Source organism: Thermobia domestica, chromosome 5 (genome assembly GCF_964235325.1).
Source record: "Thermobia domestica chromosome 5, izTheDome1.hap1.1, whole genome shotgun sequence".
In the NCBI taxonomy this organism is placed as follows: domain Eukaryota; kingdom Metazoa; phylum Arthropoda; class Insecta; order Zygentoma; family Lepismatidae; genus Thermobia; species Thermobia domestica.
Window position 1 is genome coordinate 304278310 of NC_137458.1, and position 24731 is coordinate 304303040.

The 24731-nt window shown below is 34.9% G+C and overlaps 1 long non-coding RNA gene across 1 annotated transcript; it reads right to left on the reverse strand.

Moving 5' to 3' along the window:
- Positions 1-11744: 11744 nt before the first annotated feature.
- On the reverse strand, positions 11745-22785 carry LOC145684931 (uncharacterized). The gene is made up of 3 exons (XR_014131430.1): positions 22666-22785; positions 17374-17512; positions 11745-12652 (listed from the first exon to the last, which is right to left on the reverse strand). It is a non-coding gene; the product is annotated as an uncharacterized LOC145684931 (long non-coding RNA).
- Between the last annotated feature and the right edge of the window lie 1946 nt (positions 22786-24731).

Sequence of the window (24731 nt, forward strand, 5' to 3'; positions counted from 1 at the left end):
ATGGGTATATTTGTGCACTCCTTTAAAAATTTGGGAGGGGTACTTTGGCCCACCCCTTAAATTTTGGAAATTGACCAATTTAAACATTGGGTATTATAGCACAGGACCCTAATATGTATCTTGATAAATTTGGGCGGTCCACCTCATTCTCTTCTAGGGGTACAAAATTGCCAAAATATAAACGTAAACAATACGTTATACCACGTGTTTGGTTTTTGGTCGATTTTATTCCCTTTGATGATGTGTTATTATCCTATATAGTTATATGGTCATGTATAGGGGTCCATTACCTTTCATAAGATATGGGTATATTTGTGCACTCCTTTAAAAATTTGGGAGGGGTACTTTGGCCCACCCCTTAAATTTTGGAAATTGCCCAATTTAAACATTGGGTATTATAGCACAGAACCCTAATATGTATCTTGATAAATTTGGGCGGTCCACCTCATTCTCTTCTAGGGGTACAAAATTGCCAAAATATAAACGTAAACAATACGTTATACCACGTGTTTGGTTTTTGGTCGATTTTATTCCCTTTGATGATGTGTTATTATCCTATATAGTTATATGGTCATGTATAGGGGTCCATTACCTTTCATAAGATATGGGTATATTTGTGCACTCCTTTAAAAATTTGGGAGGGGTACTTTGGCCCACCCCTTAAATTTTGGAAATTGACCAATTTAAACATTGGGTATTATAGCACAGGACCCTAATATGTATTATGATAAATTTGGGTGGTCCACCTCGTTCCCTTTTAGGGGTACAAATTGCCAAAATATAAACGTAAGCAATACGTTGTACCACGTGTTTGGTTTGACCTAAGTTATCCCCTTGGATGAGGTTCTATTACCTTATATGGTTATATGGTTATGTATAGGGGTCTATTCCCTATCATAAGACATAGGTACATTTGTGCACTCCTTTAAAAATTTGGGAGGGGTACTTTGGCCCACCCCTTTAATTTTGGAAATTGCCCCTTTTTACATGTTTGGTATTATAGTATAGCACCCTAATATATATTACTATAAATTTGGGTGGTTCACCACGTTTCCTTTGATGGGTACGAAATTGCCAAATTTTAGTACAACCACGTGTTTGGTTTTGGCTCAATTTATCCCCTTGGATGAGGTCCTATTACCTTATATGGTTATATGATCATGTATAGGGGTCCATTTTCTATCATAAGACATAGGTACATTGATGCACCCCGGGAGGGGTACCATAGCCAATCCCTTAAATTTTGGAATTTTTTTAATTTAAGCATTCGCTATCATAGTACATGACCTCAATATGTATCATGATAAATTTGGGTGGTCCATCTTGTTCCCTTTCATGGGTAAAAATTACTAAAATATAAACATAAGCAATATGTTGTACCATGCGTTTGGTTTTTGGCCCAATTTCTTCCCTTTGATGGGGTTCTATTACCTTATATGGTTATATGGTCATGTATATGGGTTCATTTCCTATCATAAGACATGGGTACATTGACGCACCCCTTGAAAAATTTGGGAGGGGTATCTTGGCTCATCCACTCAGTTTTAGAAATTGTTTTAATATAAGCATTTGGTATCTTCGTACAGGACTTCAATATGTACCACTATAAATTTGGATGGTCCACATCGTTCCCTTTCATGGGTAAAGAACTACCAAAAATCGAATTTCGGAGGTTATTGACACCTATTTAGCACGTTATATGGTTTATTACCTTTATATGTTTATGTTCCCTTTTAAATTTGGGAATTATCAAATAACAAAATTCGGTAAACGTTTTCTAGGACCCATTGGTGTTCCTCTTATGGCCAAATATTCAAAATTTAAATGTTATTGACCGGCTTTATTATTGAATAAGTACAGGATTTATTACTTTTTCATAAGACACAGGTGTATTTGTGTACCAATCTGTAATTTTGGGAGGGGTACATTTCTTATTGTCATATCAATAATTGGTAATTGTTCTTTGGGTAAATCATTATGATCACGTGATCAGTTATTGACCTATGATGGGATTAGGAGTCCAGGACATTGGTACATTGAAACTTTGTAGGATAATTTGAGAATGCGTCATTGGTATTGATTATTACAGCCAAATATAAACGTAAGCAATACGATGTACCACGTGATTGACCTTGATGAGGTAGTGTACAGGGATACATAGCTAACCTTATTGAATCTTATGACTCATAGTCTTAAGGGAATACATGCTACAACACTGGCAAAGTTATTGTTGATGCAATTTGATTGGTTGATCACTATCTTTCGTGCAATCTGATTGGCTGATCACTATCTTTCGTGCAATCTGATTGGTTGCTGATTTTCAAATCTTTGCTGCATTCAGTTTTTAAGTTTTGTTTAACATTTAAAAATCTTGGTTTCGTTCAACATTTTGGACTCACTGATAAATATGATCAAAACCGTTTATTTGTTAATCGAATAGTTAAAAACCGGATAAAGTTTGACGGTTAACCGTGAAACGTAAAAATTTTTTTTGTTTCAGAATTTTGTTTGAAATTTGTTTCAAAATTTTTTGTTTGAAAATTTTTTTGTTTGAAATTTTTTGTTGCAAAATTTTGTTTGAAATTTTTTTGTTTAAAATTTTTTGTTCGAAATTTTTGTTTTGAAATTTTTCGTTTCAGAATTTTGTTTGAAAATTTTTTTTTGTAAATTTTTTGTTTAAAATTTTTTTCGTTTCAAATTTTTGTTTAAAATTTTTGTTTGAAATTTTTCGTTTCCAAATTTTGTTTGAAATTTTTTGTTTCAAAATTTTGTTTGAAATTTTTTTTTGTTTCAAAATTTTGTTTGAATTTCTTTCGTTTGAAATTTTTTGTTTGAATGTTTTTCGTTTCAAAATTTTGTTTCAAAGATTTTTGTTTGAAATTTTTTGTTTCAAAGTTTGTGCACTCATTAGTAAAGAACCGGAACTGTTTAGAACTAAAACCTCTGGCAACATTGTGGTGCAATAGTACACGTCAGAATATGGGGTTGTACTTGAAATGAAAAAAACACAATTCATTGAAATGGATCATTTTATTACACTCCACATACATCCATACCAGATAGTGGTTCTGGATATTGTCGATACAATGTATTTTGAACTTCTTGCACTAGTTTGTCTTTAGCGTATAATTTTAATTCCAATTGAAGTCTTTTAAGGTCTAATGCAATATCAATTGGTGGAAACTCAATGTTCATTTGATCACAAATAAACTGTTTATCAATACAGGTATGCACCCACGAACGATGTTGACAACCATCACAATATCTAGATACATGTTGTACAATATGCATAAATAGTACTTTTTCAGGAATATACTTGTTTTGTTGCACACTTCCACTGCATGTTTCACACACTGGAATACGCTGATGAATTTGTTCCATTCTGTTTGTGTTAGATACACCATGTTGCGAGGGACATGAAATGTACTCTTTTTACGTAACAGCACCATCTTCTCTTCGAGGACTGTACGCAGCACCACTTCATGATTTGAGCCTAATGATTTGACTATGGTCACATTTAGCTCATCGTTCATTTGGTCGATTCGTGCCATTCTTCACAGGTCAGTTGTACACCAAATTGTTCTGCTTTGCCCAATCGAATTACTGGTTCAAATGTTCTAGCACTGATACCAATCATCACATGTTTTGTTTGAAATATATTTATTGGATAATAGCTTGCGAAGATGAACTCTTTATCGTTAGAAGTACACATCTTTCCTCCTGAAAAGCACTTGCTCAAATGATTTCACGGTATTGGTTGATTTACAGAACTACGGCTGACGTCATGTGCTGACGTTTGAATTCATGGTTTCATCACAGTTGCTGACGTCATGCCGACCAACCAAATTCATACAACTACAGCTGACGTCATTGGAAAGAAATGTGCTGATTCATGATTTCATCAAAATTTCTGACGAATCTGGCTGTGTACTAAATTCAAACTGATGACTTCGACCCAAGAGTCTTTTATAGCATAAAGATACAGATCCAGTATTTAAGAAACGCAGCAGTTCTTCTTGTTTTGATGCTTCCATGGGTAAATATCTTGCTGGTAAAATTATATTCTTATCATTTTCAAGCTTCACTACGATTCTTAATCCAAACTCTGTAGGGATCATTTGGCTAGCTAAGATTCTATAAGGTACATTCTGTTGTAAATCAGTAATCTTGGTAAATGATTTCATCACATCACGCGTGTTTAAAAACTGCAGACAAGTAGCCATGATGATGTTATCATGAATACTAACGCGAACGATGATGCAAAACTGATGACGTTTCATTATCATGTTCTGACGTGTACTATTGCACCACAATGTTGCCAGAGGTTTTAGTTCTAAAAAGTTCCGGTTCTTTACTAATGAGTGCACAAACTTTTAAAAATGTCAAACCAAACTTTGAAACAAAAAATTTCAAACAAAAATCTTTGAAACAAAATTTTGAAACGAAAAACATTCAAACAAAAAATTTCAAACGAAAGAAATTCAAACAAAATTTTGAAACAAAAAAAATTTCAAACAAAATTTTGAAACAAAAAATTTCAAACAAAATTTGGAAACGAAAAATTTTAAACAAAAATTTGAAACGAAAAAAATTTCAAACAAAAAAATTTTAAACAAAAAATTTACAAAAAAAATTTTCAAACAAAATTCTGAAACGAAAAATTTCAAAACAAAAATTTCGAACAAAAAATTTTAAACAAAAAAATTTCAAACAAAATTTTGCAACAAAAAATTTCAAACAAAAAAATTTTCAAACAAAAAATTTTGAAACAAATTTCAAACAAAATTCTGAAACAAAAAATTTCAAACTAAAAAAATTTTACGTTTCACGGTTAACCGTCAAACTTTATCCGGTTTTTAACTATTCGATTAACAAATAAACGGTTTTGATCATATTTATCAGAGAGTCCAAAATGTTGAACGAAACCAAGATTTTTAAATGTTAAACAAAACTTAAAAACTGAATGCAGCAAAGATTTGAAAATCAGCAACCAATCAGATTGCACGAAAGATAGTGATCAGCCAATCAGATTGCACGAAAGATAGTGATCAACCAATCAAATTGCATCAACAATAACTTTGCCAGTGTTGTAGCATGTATTCCCTTAAGACTATGAGTCATAAGATTCAATAAGGTTAGCTATGTATCCCTGTACACTACCTCATCAAGGTCAATCACGTGGTACATCGTATTGCTTACGTTTATATTTGGCTGTAATAATCAATACCAATGACGCATTCTCAAATTATCCTACAAAGTTTCAATGTACCAATGTCCTGGACTCCTAATCCCATCATAGGTCAATAACTGATCACGTGATCATAATGATTTACCCAAAGAACAATTACCAATTATTGATATGACAATAAGAAATGTACCCCTCCCAAAATTAAAGATTGGTACACAAATACACCTGTGTCTTATGAAAAAGTAATAAATCCTGTACTTATTCAATAATAAAGCCGGTCAATAACATTTAAATTTTGAATATTTGGTCATAAAAGGAACACCAATGGGTCCTAGAAAACGTTTACCGAATTTTGTTATTTGATAATTCCCAAATTTAAAAGGGAACATAAACATATAAAGGTAATAAACCATATAACGTGCTAAATAGGTGTCAATAACCTCCGAAATTCGATTTTTGGTAGTTCTTTACCCATGAAAGGGAACGATGTGGACCATCCAAATTTATAGTGGTACATATTGAAGTCCTGTACGAAGATACCAAATGCTTATATTAAAACAATTTCTAAAACCGAGTGGATGAGCCAAGATACCCCTCCCAAATTTTTCAAGGGGTGCGTCAATGTACCCATGTCTTATGATAGGAAATGAACCCATATACATGACCATATAACCATATAAGGTAATAGAACCCCATCAAAGGGAAGAAATTGGGCCAAAAACCAAACGCATGGTACAACATATTGCTTATGTTTATATTTTAGTAATTTTTACCCATGGAAGGGAACAAGATGGACCACCCAAATTTATCATGATACATGTTGAGGTCATGTACTATGATACCGAATGCTTAAATTGGAAAATTTCCAAAATTTAAGGGGATATGGAATGGACCCCTATACATGATCATATAACCATATAAGGTAATAGGACCTCATCCAAGGGGATAAATTGAGCCAAAACCAAACACGTGGTTGTACTAAAATTTGGCAATTTCGTACCCATCAAAGGAAACGTGGTAAACCACCCAAATTTATAGTAATATATATTAGGGTTCTATACTATAATACCAAACATGTAAAAAGGGGCAATTTCCAAAATTAAAGGGGTGGGCCAAAGTACCCCTCCCGGGTGTACAAATGTACCTATGTCTTATGATAGGGAATAGACCCCTATACATAACCATATAACCATATAAGGTAATAGAACCTCATCCAAGGGGATAACTTAGGTAAAACCAAACACGTGGTACAACGTATTGCTTACGTTTATATTTTGGCAATTTGTACCCCTAAAAGGGAACGAGGTGGACCACCCAAATTTATCATAATACATGTTAGGGTCCAGTACTATAATACCAAATATATAAAATGAGCAATTTCTAAAATTTAAGGGGTGGGCCAAAGTACCCCTCCCAAATTTTTAAAGGAGTGCACAAATGTACCTATGTCTTATGATAGGGAATAGACCCTATACATAACCATATAACCATATAAGGTAATAGAACCTCATCCAAGAGGATAAATTGGGCCAAAAGACCAAACACGTGGTACAACGTATTGCTTACGTTTATATTTTGACAATTTTGTACCCCTAGAAGGAAACGAGGTGGACCGCCCAAATTTATAGTGATCCATATTAGGGTCCTATACTATAATACCCAATGTTTAAATTGGTCAATTTCCAAAATTGAAGGGGTGGGCCAAGGTACCCCTCCCAAAAATTTAAAGGGGTGCACAAATGTACCTATGTCTTATGATAGGTAATGGACCCCTATACATGACCATATAATCATATAAGGTAATAGGACCTCATCCAAGGAGATAAATTTGGTCGAAAACCAAACACGTGGTACAACGTATTGCTTACGTTTATAGTTTTGGCAATTTTGTACCCCTAGAAGGGAACGAGGTGGACCACCCAAATTTATCATAATACATATTAGGGTCCTGTACTATAATACCCAATGTTTAAATTGGGCAATTTCCAAAATTTAAGGGGTGGGCCATGGTACCCCTCCCAAATTTTTCAAGGGGTGCATTAATGTACCCATGTCTTATGAAAGGTAATGAACCCCTGTATACGCCCATATAACTATATAGGGTAATAATACCTCATCAACGGGGATAAATAAGGTCAAAAACCCCCGAAATTTAAATTTTTGGCAATTTTTTACCCATGAAAGGGAACGACATAGACACCCAATACTGATAGAGGTACATACTATGGTCCTAGGCTACCACACCCAATTTTTAGATTTGGCAATTTCCGAAATTTAAGGGGGGTGGTCCTAGGCACCCCTGCCAAAATTTAGGGGGTGGGCCAAGGTACCCCTGCCAAAATTTAGAGGGGGTGGTCCTAGGTACCCCTAGGTCATTGACCCCGGGCCAAGGTCATTGACTTTTGACCTATGACGTCACAAAAATTTTTGCTGACTCGGCGAGCCATACGTCGGGGACTACTACTGCAGCGCTTGCAACGGGAGACTAGAGATCAAGTCAATGTGGTGTATCTTTACCTACATATTCAGGAAAAATATGACAGATCTAGTTGTTTTTATGAGAAAGAGACACATGAAGTGTAAGATCAAATTTTTATGCTGCATCAACCAGGGGTGTCCGAATAAAATTTTCTAAAGGGGGGCATCTCCATGGTTGCTATATTACGTATTTTGGTATTTAATATACGTGGTTTGCTATATTACGTATATATTTTCGAGAGCCAGGGGAGCTCGGACCCCACCCTGCCCCCAAATATAGTTCTATAGAGAAAGTGTATAAATGTATATTGAGTTACGAAGTTTTTTCGGGGGGATCTGGACCCGGTAGAGCCCCGGTGGGTGCGCCCGTGTAAAAGGTTCCTGATGATAACCTATACTGTTGGTAATTGGAAGAAATGAAGTTTATAGATTAATACACTATGATATCGAAGATTTTTTTCAAGATTGAATAGAAGACAGAAAAGAAGTATTTTTTAAAATAAAAATATTATGATTTAAAAAACGTATTAGTGATAAAATTGCTTAAATATAGAAAATTGTTTATTAGACTGAAAATTTTAGTCAACATCCATTGTAGGTAACTACCAACGGCGCCGACTTTCCAAAATTTATGTGGGTGCATATCAATGGCGGGACGTGATAGCCTATATGTTTTCAGGAAAGTCTCGATATTTGATTCATTTATTTTTGGTTAAAATTTTATGAACTGTGTTATAAAGGGCTGTGCTGTGATGAAGTAAAATATACAAGTGCTATAAGAAAAGATGGGGCTGCATTAGGTCAGTCGGTAACACGGCTGACTTACACGCAAGAGAGACGGGTTAGAATCCGAGTACAAACTAAAACTGTTGAGGATGCGGCGCACCCACAAGCAAAAGCGCCGATCCTGGGGGGCCAAGGGGGCCCGGGTCCCCCAAAGCTGATGTGACCCCGCCTTGTTGTATTTAAGAATATATAATATTTTTCATAATTTGAATGCAATTTGTCTTAAAATTCTCATATATGCCTTCTGCATCTGAATGCGTCCCCCCAAATTTACAGAAAAATCGGCGCCCTTGCCCATAAGATTATGTGTGGGTGCCGGAGCCCCGGAGCACCGACATAGTCGACGCGCATGGTAACTACAATAGATTCCCTTGGCATTTTGATTTAAAAAAAAAAACACTGTCTTAATCCAATGATTTGAAAAAAAATGTTTCACTGAAACAATTAATTACATTTTCTTAGATTTGTTTCGTCTTGATTTTAAGCTTACAAGGGTGAGACACTCTCATGAAGAGGAAGTGTGATCACGGAGCCATCTCCTACTGCTCTTGGAAAGATCATTCTACCAATTGGTTAATTAGAATAAAATAAAATAAAAAAAGAAGTAACACGTAATGACTAAGCATGATTGCGCTTGAATTGTCGAAGACCTTCACTGCTTCTGGTATTTTGTAACACAGAGATCCTTTCGCCGTAATAGAAATAAATAATCGCTTTGGTAACAGTTTTCAAACATTACCTCTGAAACGCTGTTTCCATTTTGAACCGTCATTGTTTATACAGGGTGAACCTGAAAGATGTGTACAAACTCCGGGAGGTGATTCGTGATATCAAAAGAAGACAAACAAGTCCTTTTGCATGTTGTCGATTCCCGTGTCGCGTACGAGTTACAGGGGTGCTAACTTGGAATCGAAAATCGAATTGTCACAATTGGAACAGAACAGAAAGATCCCACACAGCAATGAAATATTTTCAAAACGTTTCTAAAACGTACCATCATTTTCCTTCAGAAAATGTATCCTACTTCCCTTAAGGAAATATATTCCATATGTTGTTGAAAACATTTTCCAAATAATACTGAAAATATTTTCGCAATATACTTAAAAACGTTGTAGAAATATTTTATACGCCGTTAGAAAAGTTTTCCAAAGAATGTTTTCTGTACCATTTCCACACATTACTGAAAATGTATTTGAAACGTTTTATACAATGTTAACGGAATGGTTTTTAAAATGTTTCGCATGGAATATTTTAAAATCATTTGCCAATAACACTGAAAATCATTTGTCTAAAATAAAGAAATTTTTTCTAAATATTTTTACAATGTATTGGGTACTTAGTTGAAATGTTTTCTGAAGATTTCTAATCTATTTTTAACAAAAATTAATGTTCTGTAAAATAATAATTTTAAAATATTTTCCACTCATACCAAAAAATATTTTCTATACATGACAAAAAATATTTAGTGAATATTTTCTGTACATCACAGAAAATATTTAGAGAACATTTTCTGTGCATGACAGAAAATATTTAGAGAATATTTTCTGTACATGACAAAATATTTAGAGAATATTTTCTGTACAAGACAGAAAATATTTAGAGAATATTAGGTAGACATATAAAAAACATTTTCAAATTAGTTTCCTTGGGGTTTTGTAACAGTAGAAAATGTTTAGAAAATATTAAACTAGTTTCAGATATGAATTTGTGCTAAGAAAGAAAATATTTACGATTCATTTTTCAAATAGCAATTGATATGTTTTTGATTTGTTATTGTATGTAGTTTCAGAACGTACTTAAAATACTTTCTAACGAATTCTGGTTTTCACATAGAATATTTTAAATTCTTTCTGAATATTTTTTCGTCATTACCACGATATAGGTTGAACAAAGAAATGTATTTCAAACTGTAGGTGTTATGGTGGTAATGAAGGAAAAATATTCAGAAAGAATTTAAAATATTTCTCTGCGAAAATCAGAATATGTTAAATAATATCTTAAGTACGTTCTGAAACTACATACAATAACAAATCAAAAACATATCAATTTTTGAAAAAATAAATCGTAAATATTTTCTTTGTTAGCACAAATTCGTCTGAAACAAGTTTAATATTTTCTTAACATTTGCTACTGCTACAAAACACCAAGAAAAGTAATTTGAAAATGTTTTTGATATGTCTACCTTATATTCTCTGAATATTTTCTATCATGTACAGAAAATATTTTCTAAATATTTTGTCATGTATCCGGGATCCCTTAATATTACAAGGCGACACCACAGGGGGCACTGTGCAGTATAAGTGGAGAAAAATAAATTATCTCGGACACACTACATTATATCAATGCCAATATTCATTGAAAAATGATATGGAGGAACAATAACAATCGGAACAAATCACATGCATTTTGTGAAAAGTATTCTTAATGGAACTCCTAAAAAAATGCTATAGTACAGTTTCTTACAAAAGTATTAAAAATATACGAAACTTACAAACACGTGTATATAGTGAGTTTTTCTTATAAAGAATCACTGTAAAAGGTGATCATATCACCATGAAACCATTTTATTGCACCATCACTCTTAACACAAGGACGACGTAGACCACTCAGATGTTCACAGTCGAGGTGTCTTAATTGTGCTCTTCATTGTATGTTTTACACAACACTAAAATAGCTATTGTAGTGCGTAGAATAAATGACAGAGCACAAGAAAGACATCCCAGGTATCACCATGTAAGTGGTTCATGTCGTTCTTGTGCTAAAAGTCATGATGAAATAACTCGAGTATAAAGAAATCAGCTCTACTAAGTTAAAGTACATAATTACAAAAGGAAAGAAACTGCAAGAATGGACTAAGATTTGAACCTGTAATTTCAACTTACCGTGTCGATGCATTAACCACTAGGCTACTCACTGTTTCCGAATAGTCATTCATTCTACCACTCCTGAAGTCAGTGCTCAAGCAACCAGACCGCATTGACTATACCGCAACTTGTGAAGTACTTGGGCAACCAGTGTCTATACTACAGAACCCCACTGGTGGTAAGATTTATACATGATAAATGAGGAAAATAACTTATTTTATATCATGTAAATATTTAATGCGATATACAATCGATTATTTCATTGAGTTATCGTATATAATAGAGAAATTATCCTTAAAATGATCTAAATTCCACCATCCTACATTACTTATGATTACATTACAAACGGAAAGCCAAATAAAGGAATGAACCTTTAAAAGAGAATACATAAAATAAAATCCTGTAGATTTATTGAGAATAATTACAGTAGTAATTACTTAATTTTACATTAAGTATACATTTGTAGTACACAATATATTTAATGTGAATATATAAACAAAAAGTCTATATTAATTTAACTCTACTAATTGCATATCGTACATTATAATAGTTTGAAAAGTATATACACTTCATCAGTGTATCAATTTTAACAAGTTTTATATAACATTTAAAAAAAACACTTACTTTGTAAGAAAAGCTCGAACAGAGTTGCACCTTACAAACTCTTCCTCACACCCTAGTATTGTAGTTCAGAAGATGACTGTACCAATCACCTAAAACCAAGCAGCAGAATCATGCGTTTACTTACGTCTCCCCTCCCCTCAACACATACAAAATAAGTTAAACTATTTCTTGAAAAGTTCTCTGTCACCTTCATCTAAGAATATATTTAACGATACGAAGTAGGTATATTATACATTACTTTAAAATCTGAAGTGTGATTTAACTGCCATAAATTAAAACTCAGCATAATATGCACGCAAATTAGCTTAAATGAGTACCATACACATCACACGAAACGAGCTACGCCAATAAAAAAAAAAATCACAGTCAATAAGAATTAATTAGATCTTCAGTCTAGATTTTTAAATTAGTGTTATGTTGACGCTATGAATTTTGGGCTTTCTACACTAAATGTCCCTATGCCAAACTCTCTCTATATAAAACGTTTTTCGTCGAATCTGCAAATTGAGGAAGCCGCGCGCTAATGATGGGAGGCTGATGATAGTTCATCACACAGGAAGACACTTTGAAATGCTAGGTGAGTCACAACACTTTCTTCCTTTTTCTGGGATTCATCCTTACTTATGGTCAAATTTGGTACCGTCTATGTAGTACCTGTGTGCGGCGTACCTTGAAATCATCTCGGTTGATAGCCTCCAAACACAGTGGACTCCTAAAATAAAGCAATTGTTGTAAAATTACTATTTGTAGCATGTGTGGCAAAATTTAAAAACGAAAGATATCTCACACGCAGTGGCTCCGCTGAGATCCGAACGAGACAATCATGTTTGCATTTGATATGTTATAACTAGATGAATCCCAAAGTTATACGTGCCACCGGGCGGAATATCGTGAGTTACAACATATTTTGTAATGTAAAAACTACAAAAAATTACCTGGCAGAATAGTTTGAACCGAGTTATTTGTTCGGAAACGGTTTTGTAAGTGGAAATTTGGACAATACGTATCCCACCATTTCCAAGTACACACTTTTTTCGGATAAAAAAGTTTGCCCCAGGGTCCCAGACGGGGTCCAACTCAAAATTTTCAAACGGCAAGGAGTGTTAAGTAGCACATCGTTTGAAAGCTGTTGTAAAATGAAAGAAAATGCAGCAAGTCTCGACTCTCTACGACAACCCTGTGCAAAATGGCGGAGGGTCAAAGTGTAAACAAAAACTTAATTGAAAAGTCCATGGTCACCCCTATAAATCTTAAACGGTAAGACAAATGTGAAAACAGGAAAGGAAGTGTGGCACTATTTTCAAAGTACAACAATTTAAGTTAAAACCTCTTGTCCCAGGGTCCCAGGTGGGGTCCAACTAAAAAGTTTCAAACGGTAAGAGAGGCAGAACATCGTTTGAAAGCTCTTGTTAAGTGAAAGAAGATGGAGGACATCTCGACTTTCTACGACAACCCTGTCCAAAATTGCGGCGGGTCAAAATGTAAATAAAAGCTTAATTGAAAATCTATGGCCACGTTGAATCCAAGATGGTTGCTTAAAACCTATATCGAAAGGAAAAGCATACCAAACTACTGAAGCTAGGGAAGCTAAATTTGGCATTAATGTTGATTAGTACGGTAGGTGACGAAAATATGCGAAATGTTTAAAAACGCGACATCTTGAGTTCAAAATGCCGCACTATGTATCGAACGCATGTCCGTCCAGCTCACACCACTAGTGTTGGAGAAGCGAAATGTGGTATTTGCGTTTATGGTTAACAGTAGGTATCCACAAAATATTAAAGACTATAATCTGTAATCCAATATGGCTGTCAGCGTAAAAAATGAGTTCGTATATAAATATGTTATTTCTTGGAATACTGTGACCAAGCAACAAAGTCTGATGCAGCTCGATGTACTAAAATGACTTACACATGATTTAGTACTACTCGCCAATTTTGTAAATGAATCTTTTTTTTTCTTTTTTTTTTTTTTTGTTTTGTTTATTTGGGATTGCTTGAAGTATTGCGATCAAACCAACGTATGCCATGCAAATGTAACCATCACGAATACGTTGCAATAGAGCCCCAACCTACTGGTCCAGCAAGTCCTTTATGCATGAACTATGTATGACAAAATTAGAAAAAATACTCGAAGATATTCAACTTTTGTTTAGCAGTATGAGTAGGAAGTCAGAGTTGTGTGTTCATCGCATATTCGTTATATTCAAGTAAATGATGTAGAGAGTACCGTGACGAACGTGCATTAAGAACAAAACGTATGTGTTGTTACCGAATGAAATAATAGTTGCAGTGAATCAAAATTCAATTCTTCTTTACTCTTCCTATTGTTTCTAAATACATAATAGAGAAAAATAGAGATTCAGATTCGTACTGTTATGAATGACATAGATTTTAAGCGGCCATCTTGGATTCAAGGTGGCCATAGTTTTTTAAATAAGCTTTTGTTTACATTTTGACCCACCATAATTTTGGACAGTGTTGTTGTAAAAAGTCGAGACTTGCTCCATCTACTTTTATTTAACAAGATCTTGCAAACGATGAGATACTTTACCTCTTGCCATTTGAAACGTTTTAGTTGGACCCCACCTGGGACCCTGGAACAAGAGGTTTTAACTTAAATTGTTGTACTTTGAAAATAATGCCACACTCCCTTTCCTATTTTCACATTTGTCTCACCGTTTAAGATTTATAGGGGTGACCATGGACTTTTCAATTAAGTTTTTGTTTACACATTGACCCTCCGCCATTATGCACAGGGTCGTCGTAGAGAGTCAAGACTTGCTGCATTTTCTTTCACTTTACAACAGCTTTCAAACGATGTGCTACTTAACACTCCTTGCCGTTTGAAAATTTTGAGTTGGACCCCGTCTGGGACCCTGGGGCAAACTTTTTTATCCGAAAAAAGTGTGTACTTGGAAATGGTGGGATACGTATTGTCCAAATTTCCACTTACAAAACCGTTTCCGAACAAATAACTCGGTTCAAACTATTCTGCCAGGTAATTTTTTGTAGTTTTTACATTACAAAATATGTTGTAACTCACGATATTCCGCCCGGTGGCACGTATAACTTTGGGATTCATCTAGTTATAACATATCAAATGCAAACATAATTGTCTCGTTCGGATCTCAGCGGAGCCACTGCGTGACCCATCCTTCTCAGAATCAAGGTCAAGTCAAACGAAGCGTTTTATGCGTTTTTTTTAAATATATATATATATATCTTACCTCAGGCTATCCAAAACACTAAAATATTGTTTCCTATACTTTTGGAAGTTATATACTAAATATCTTAATAACTGTCACTCAAATTTGGTACGCTGAATAAAGTTATAGTGTAGATATAGAATTGAAACTATGATCCAAACTTAAAATAATGATATTACAGAACACAATAAACTTAACTTAGGATGAAAATGGAAACTGTAGATGCATGAGTATTACTGAACGAAGGAAGAAAAAAACTCAGCTAGGTTACGAGTTTGACAGAATTCATACACAGAAATCATTCGGTGGTTTATATTTCCAGCTTCGACTTAAGAGATAAAGAAGATAAACTCACTTTAAAAAGTTAAAAAGAAAAAAACTTTGAAAAGATTTAATTTATTCTGAATTTTTGTTCAGTATTTGTAAATAAATAATGTAGAAAACCGACACAGAGCTTGCCCGCTGGACTCTGGCGCCCTAACCCCAACTCCGCTATTTGCATGCCTGCCATAAAATAATAGAGATATAAACTTTTTAAAAAAAAAGTGCAGATTAAGAGTAGCTTAATATTTACATTTTTTTAACGATGCTTATAGTATGTAAATTTGTCGTACAAAAGCAGAGGACTGTTTCCTGAGAGTAAAACAAACAAAAAAGTTCCAATAAACTTAGGCCAAAAAACCCATCGTTCACGTGTTATAGGCTGCCGAAAACATGAAAAAAATCAATTCTAAAGGTCCACAGCTCCAAAACTATGGTTCCTACCAAAGTCGGGTCAAGACTTCACTTAGGAACTAGTATGTGCTCTATCTAAAAATACATGTTTTAGAATCCTAAGGAATCACCCCTCTGCTTTTGTACACCGAATTTAGCACTATACTCTATAAATTAATAAGGTAGAACTATATGTGGTCCTTCTCACTATGCTCACTTATATATATCTTAAAGGTTAGTGATAAATAACACCAGCCCTCTGCTCCTATACCACCCTGTGATACCGGAGCAGGACGTTTGGACGCAAAGCCGTATATCTAAATAGGTTAATCTACTTAAACGGGTTATAATGCATTTCAAAAATAGAAACCGGATGATTACGTACTAAAAGCCTTAAAAATAGGCACTAATATCACTAAAACTCAAAATAGTTGCACAACCTAAAATTAAGAAGTTCGGAAAGGTTAAATTTGATGCAAATTTTCTTTAAAATGCCATCTTCAAAACTCTAAATTTTCGTTACGTTATAGTCCTATGGCAAACAGTCACTAAAAGTCTCAGTTGCAACAAATGCTTAATTTAGTTCTATTTTTGTATAATGCAGAAAAAATGGGTCTAATTATTGTGTTTTCAGAATGATATATCCTAATTTCAGGAAAATCGGAGACAATGACCTGCAGAACTTTTTTTTCAGCATGAATCTATATTGGGCTAAAATAAAATTTGCTGTAGGCATCCTACAACACCTCAAAGTAAACTTCTGTGAAGTTATTTTTACAATATCTCTAACGAAAAGGATATTCATAACTTCAAAGCAATTCATAACACTGCATTACTGCTTATTACTACGTATTTGCAACACAGATAATTGGAAAGGAAACAACAGTGAAACAAGAAGTAAACAGTGAAATCTAATATACCTATTGAATAATTTACTTTGTCTTATGTTACAATTACCATGACGGAATTATGGGCCAAATCCAGCATTATTCTGCAATGTCAACAGTTTCAAAATTCTGCACGGTGAATTCTTTCATCAGCTTGAATATATTTTCTTCTTTCAGTTCAGTTGATTTTGAGTTTAACGTCCCGTAAACAGCGAGGCTATACAAAACGTGAACCTACTGATTAACATGGAATCCGAACCACGACGTGAGCTCTCGTCGGGAATTTTCTCCTTTTCTTGGGCGGATCGTCTTCTCGAAGCATTGCCTCGCGTCCTGCTTCTCTTTTTTCCTTCGAAATGCATCAATAAAGCGCCAAATCAGTCAATGTCGTTCCTTTACGTTCGATATATTATAAAGAACAAAAGTTTGTTTATTTTGGGGTGTCATTGGCTGCCTACAGTAAATTTTATTTGACCCATTCTTCCTACTTAAATGTATAGTTAGTGCCTATTTCTATGAAAGTTTATTAATATTATAGTCTCAACTTTCTATTAATACAATAGTCTCAACTATATGATTTAATGGGCATATCGAATAATAATAATAATAATAATAAATACTCACTTCCTGAACTACCCAATACATAGCATAAAGAACACCATTTTCATTCCAAAACCAGCTCGTATTCATTTTTTCTGATCTCTTGGAACAGGCCAATACTTAATAAACATTTCTTATGTTTTGTACCATGTGTTTTAATAATCTATTATAGAAAAAGAAAATGCAAAAAATTAAAATATGTACAATATTTTATAAATTTTAAGTCACATCCTTATAGTAACTAAAAATTAATGAGAAACTTAAGTTGTTTATAACTTAAATTAGATGTCCTTATTATATATCTGGTGCCTTCCATTTCAATTCAGGCAAAAAAAAAAAAAATAAAATAAAATAAAATAAAATAAAAAAAATAAAATAAAATAAAATAAATAAATAAATAAAAAATAAAATTGTACCATCACCATCTCAGATATTGTTCAAACTTTTATTTATAGGAACTAGACATGTTTTAATTTTGGGACCTTTTTTTCTTTGTCGGAAAAAAAATCCCGCCAAATAATGACCCATTAAGGACGGGGAGTACAATTCATGAACATACATAAGTAAGTTTAAAATTTGACATGGAAAATGGTCAAATTCGGAGCCTCACAATTCAGCTATGGAGACATGTAGAGTTATAATTCTTGTTGTGGTATGTACATAGGGATATGAATAAACTATATTTTATTACAGTTTGGTTTGCGCATGCGTATCTTTTTGTACATAAATTAACAAATGAACGTAAGGTTATGTGACAAGTCGAAGTTTGTGCTTTTTTTGAGCACTTCCGGTTCGAATTTTAAATTCCGTTTTCACGGTTGGTAAGACCTAGTTACCCGCTTCCCCCCCCCAAAAAAAAAAAGTGTCGCTTCTGTGTGCAACCGTTTTATCGCAAAAAATTCGAGAAATCGTCAAATTTTCAAAAATCGCCATTTTCTCAAAAACATCATAATTTAAAATTCTTAAATTTTGTCAGATGGTTCAACTGTACATGAATAATAAACACACCAAACAGCATTCTCGACCAATGCTTCATGAACGAACTACAGCCTTTTGAAGTTAGCGAACTTTCGTTAACTTTGAAGTCACAGTTGGCAACAGTGAAAACAATGAAAGTGCAACAAAGAAAGTGTAAAAAAAAATGCTACCGCAAAGCATCGTGTAAAATTTCAAGATACAAATTCTATTTTACTGCATGTGGACTTCGCTTAAACTGGACTGTTATTCTGCAAAGGGAAGTTCAGAGTGATCACTGAAGAAACGAGCAAATCTCCTTCTTTACGGGAGTGATATATTATTATGGAACAACTGAGTGTTTTGCTGTAATAAGCGACGATAAAACACACGATTCGGCTCGTACTCATAGCCATGAATAAGATTCTAAAAATACTCGAAGAAAAGCGAAAATATAAGTTATAGAAAAAGGTTCGAATACGTGAAAATAAGTGTCTACAATTTACCAAACCGTTTCAGTGATTTCTGATGGTGCTGCATTCCACTTTAAAAATTGCTTTCACATGTCCAAAACGCAGACAGGTCCGATAAAGCAGTGGCTTTTCAGTGAAACCGGCCGCGGTAAGGGTCTCTGCGACGTATTGAGGAGAGGGGGGGATAAAAATATGGCAACATGGCAAAACGAATAACAGATTCACAGTATTAAACCTGCAGAAGAAAAATGAAAATGAAATGAAATCTTTGTTTTACGTCCTACGATTATGCCGGTTAGGCTAAAGGAGACGGTGATGATGACTAATGAATGAAATTGTGGAATGAAGAAAGTGGGAGGAAACGGGAGAACCCCTAGAAAACCCACGCACACGGTGTTTGTACACCAGAAGGTTCACTTGGCGGTGGCTGGGATCGAACCCAGGACCCCAAGCACCAGAGGTGAACGCTCTACCACTGAGCCACCGCGGCCCCTACACCTGCAGAAGAATTCGTGAGTATAGTGCAAGTACCAACTCCGGGTATTACTCTCGTCTTGTCGCCAAGAAACGAATTCGGCAATTAAACAAATAAACAAACAAACAAACAAACAAAAAAAGTGGGAAAGTGTGCGGTATTTACCGAAGTCATCTTTGGCTTTTATTGCAGTAACGGGTCATCATGGACTAACTTCACGCTTTTCCCAAAATCGAGCTTCTGCAATTCAAAGTGTAGATTTAAGAAATCTGCAAAAATGAACTTTTGTTACATACATATATGACAACCAGTGATGGATAGCAGAAATATTATCAATAAATCATAAATTACATGAAATTGAAGTGTTCTTTGTGTTTCCACGAGGCGCGGTGGCTCAGTGGTAGAGCATTCACCTCCGGTGCTTGGGGTCCTTGATTCGATCCCAGCTCGCGCCGTGTGGACTTTGTGGTGGACAAACACCGTGCTCGTGGGTTTTCTAGGGGTTCTCCCGTTTCCTCCCACTTTCTTCATTCCACCATTTCACTCATTTCTCATAATCACCGTCTCCTTTAGACTAATCGGCATAAATGTGGGACGTAAAACTCCAATATTTCATTTCATTTTTTTTCTTTGTTTCCACATGGTTCTTCAACAGGGTACAAATTTCCAGAACAGAATAAGAGAAGTGAATATAAGTGTTTTGTGACTATTGACAACGTGCTATGAGTTGTGAGTGCACCAACACCTATTGGAGCATCTGAAATGGTTGCATGCTATTAGCGAAGAAGACACTAAGCAAGCAAATAATTACTGCAGTGTGGAAAAAATCAGTGAAACTTTGTTTCCGAAAACCATTTTTAAGTAAGTTTAAAATTTGTTTCGTAATCGTAATTTTCATCTCAGGTAACACCGGTTTAAGAAAACGGAGTAGGGGGAGGCTCATCATATTATTTCAGAGAGCCTTTTTGATCAAAATAATAAAAAGGAGCCAGGAAAAACTTTTATCCTTTATTTAATGAATGTGAACCACAAACATCATCAAATTGTTGCACTTTCATTGTTTTCAGTGTTGCCAACGGTGATATTAAAGTTAATGAAATTTCGCTAAATTCAAGAGGCTGTAGTTCAATCATGAAGCATTGGTCGAGAATGCTATTTGGTGTGTTTATTATTCATGTAAAGCTGAACAATTTGACAACATTTCAGGATTTTAAATTATGGTGATTTCGAAAAAGGTGATTTTTGAAAATTTGACGGTTTCTCGAATTTTTTGCGACAAAACGGTTGCACACAGAAGCAATACAATTTTTTTTTTCGAGAAGCGGGTAACTAGGTCTTATCAACCGTAAAATAGAATTTTAAAATTCGAACCGCAAGTGCTCGAAAAAAATCGCAAACTTCGACTTTTCAGATAAACTGACATTCATTTGTTAACTTATGTACCAACAGATATGCATGCGCAAACCAAAATATAATAAAATATATTTTATTTACATCCCTATGTACACTCATGTCCAAAATGATTGTCGCATATCTATAACTGTCTCCTTGTGAGAATATAATTTGATAATGATTTTGCAGGGTACTATTATAACTATCTGTTTCCATAGCTGAATGGTGAGGCTACGAAGTTTACGATTTTCCATGTCCTCTAAAATTCGTAAATTGTACTTCCCGTTTTGATGGCCCATTACTTGGCGGGAAAATCTTTTCCGACAACACAAAAAATACGGGTCATTGAAAAAACATGTCTAGTTGCTATAAAAAAAGTTTCAAAAATATCTGAGATGGTGATGGTACTTTTTTTTTTTTTTTTTGGTTGATTTGAAATGGAAGGCATCAAACACTTATGTTATTTATATGTTGATTCACTTTGCAATAGCAATCTACATGTAACGTTATATCGGAACCTTACATCTAATATAATATTTATCATAGGTAGAAATACGTAATACGTAATGCATAGTACTCCGTAACGAAGGTATTATGAACTCAAGGCATTCTGTAAAGTGATTATGCAGAACCACAGGAGTGAAGTAAAGCTATATTAGATGTAAGGCATAGTTGTATGGGATATAAAATTTTTGCACTACCCTCGGTTACGTGCATATCCACCGTCGCTGACATGCCCGCTCCATACGGAATGACAGTGTGAATATAAGTAATTACTGTCAGTGCACCCTGCACAGCATATTGAAATGAATCTTGAGTAACAGTGAAAGCATTGTATGTGTTAGTGGGGTTAAGTTCCAAAGTTGGTTGTCCGTATCTAGTAAAATTTTGAAAATTTACCGGCAACAAATAAATTTGCTTGTTCGTGTGCTTCATAATGTATAAGGAAAGCGAAAGTTGTGTTTATTTTCTTATATAAACGGTTTTAAACATGGAACTATTTGGCAAGCGGAGGGAACTACTTGGCGCAAGGTTACTTCATGGTAGGATTATGGGAATGTAATGAGCATTTGTTTTTGAAAACATTGCTGGTGCTAATCAGGAAAAGCCATTAAAAGTAAGTATAAGTCATGGCTTAATAAACCTAAAAATAAATTGTAGAGAATGTGGTAAGCAAATAACTATAAAGAAACGTGGAGAAAGTTATATTGTTTACTGTAACGTTAAGTGACATAACGAACAAAGCAGCAATTATCTAGAACACAGGCCCCTCTTCCCATTTAGCTGTAATAAAAACAGAAAACAATGTGCCCTGCGGGGCACTAACCCGTCTCCACTCGCTAACGGTCACTCGGCATTATTATGTGAATTAAATGTAAAACTTTGGTAAAGAAAGGAACCAATTATTACACTTTTAGCCAAAACCTAGGTGGACGACCAACTTCGGAATAACTGCCTGTTAGTGTGCTATTCCAGTATCATCGTTTATGCGCATAACCCCCGTCGCTGACGCGCCTGCTCCCAATGGACGCACCCTTGTCACTCGGGATTTCGTGCTGCACTCTTGCCCTGTCTCAGTTAGATAGCACTTGTGCTTTTCAGTGGCAACCTAGCACAAACTGGTTTGTGTTTTATGCACTAGTTAATTTACAACGCCCGCTCCAGCAGGTATACTCACTCAGAAAGGAGAAATTACACATTAATAATTTTATGAAAATGGATCAAAACTTACCTAACCTTAAGCTAACCCCTACCCTACCCTACTTATTTATATCTTACTCTACTCTACTATATTTTTTCAAAGGGCCCTACTTATCGATGCGCAGTTGGAGCGTGTCTTGTAGTGCTTTCGTGGTAACCGCTACTATTTTCACTTTAAAATAAATTAACTAAATAAAATTAGAGATTACAGAATCAATCTACTTTCTAAGAAACTTTTCTCCATGAGTAAAAGAAACCGTTTTTGCTATTTCAAACATATTTGTCAATAATTACGTATATTCCTAAAATCATCACACATACCTTCCACGCCAAGTTCCTTGCGTCGTCTGCTTTCACGCAAAACAAAATTTATTTCTCTCGTAGCGCTCAATTCCTCTACCAGAGTTGCCAGACTCACAGCTCGGAATTATTCCAAAACCTGATCGAAATTATGCTAGATTCGGTCAAATTATGCTAGATCCTCATAATTACTAATTGAGGAGTTAAAAAAAAAAAAAAAAAAAAACGAAGCTGAGATACGATACCGTAACTTAAAATATGCAGAGCGCAAGAATGCGTGGATAGAACTCAATACTTCACGCACCAAAGCTTTAACTCAACTAAACTAGTGCAGTTGTTGCCAGACTCAATGGCGTATATATCGTATAAATGAATGCAAAGTGTTTGTTTACATATTTTGAAAGAAAATTACCTCGCAGCATAAGCGGAGTTGGGAATTGTCTGCCTGGGGGGGGGGGGAGATTTTTGGTCGGTCTCGGACCTTTAATTTCAGGAATAAAGATGGTAATGAAGCCAGAAATAAAGATAGTGAAGTTGTCAAAAAATTGAGGGGAGAATAGCCCCCATAGCTCCGCCCATGCCTCGCAGTTAAAGGATTAGAAAACCCTGGGTGGAGCCAAAAAAAAAAAAAAAAGCCGTTTCTAACTTACTTCGGAAAATAAGACTGCCTGTATGGTTTACCGACTATATGAATCAATGGAAGAGGATGCATTTCTGCCGTTCTTTTTCTTCCCATGACCAACTTCTTTCTCATCTCCAGGTTTTACGGCTTTTTGATAAACTTGCTGAAATTATGCTAGATTTGGGCAGGATGCTAAAAGCAAGATGCTAGATGCTAAAGACATACAAATTATGCTAGATCTAGCATCACTATGCTAGATCTGGCAACGCTACCTCTACAGACAACTCTCCTTCGCACGTATTCGGACGAACAATCCCAAGGTTGGGATCATTCGCATCTTTTCATCGGTTTTCGTAATTTGCTGGTCGGAACTATTCGAGGCCTCTCTAATTTATTTACACGTGCTGGGAAATTCGCATTCGCAATCGCATTCGGAAGTAATAGAGGCGCGGCTTAAAAGACGTCCACATGTCGTATCTCCGTTATATTTGTTACCATTATTTAACGTAACAAATGACGCCATATTTCTTCGCTTGACGTCTTTTGGAATTTAAGGACCAACATTTGACGTTGTTATGACATAAGTGTGCTACTTGGGCCGGGTTCGATTCCCAGCGGGAGCTCATTTAGTTCGGATTCCACGTTAATCAGTAGGTCCACGCCTTGCTGCTAAAAGGGACGATAAACTCAATATCAACTCAACAATATATATATATATATATATATATATATATATATATATATATATATATATATATATATATATATATATATATGTGTGTGTGTGTGTGTGTGTGTGTGTGTGTGTGTTTGTGAATTTGTTCGCGTTTGTATGGTTAGCATATACGCCTTGAGCACGGGAGACCATGGTTCGATTTCCGCTGGGAGCTCATGTAGTTGTTATACCACTTTAAACTGTAGACCCATGTCTCAAATGCGCACACATATAAAGGCTTTTCAGGCTATGCCTTTGGTACACTTATGTTCTTACTTGGGAGCCGTCAAAAATTTCGGAATACAGAGTCCCCTAGACCGAAAAGTAAGAAGCATGGGTACAGTATAAAACTGCCATGGAAAAAGCTTTTTAGGCTATGTTAATCCTTATATATAATGTACCTAGCTTGGCCAAGTTAGAATGGAGGAAATGCAATCACCTTCAATACTCTCTGATAATAGAAAATATTCTCCAGGTATTATTATCCTCCTCTCCTGCAGAATGAAAGCCCTGACGAAAACGCAATATCATTTACGTATCACCACAACCATATTTTGTGTAATATAACAAACAGTGGCAGTTAGAATCCAATGTTCTTTTTTTTTTTTTCAGAAATCCTTCCGAGGGTTAGATTTCATCTCCCCCTCCCCCCAAGGACTAAAATAAATGAACATTGGGATTACTTGTTATTTTTGTACAAGGGACGCAATTAAAGTCCCAGTTCAGCACATTCACACTTAGACTTTGATC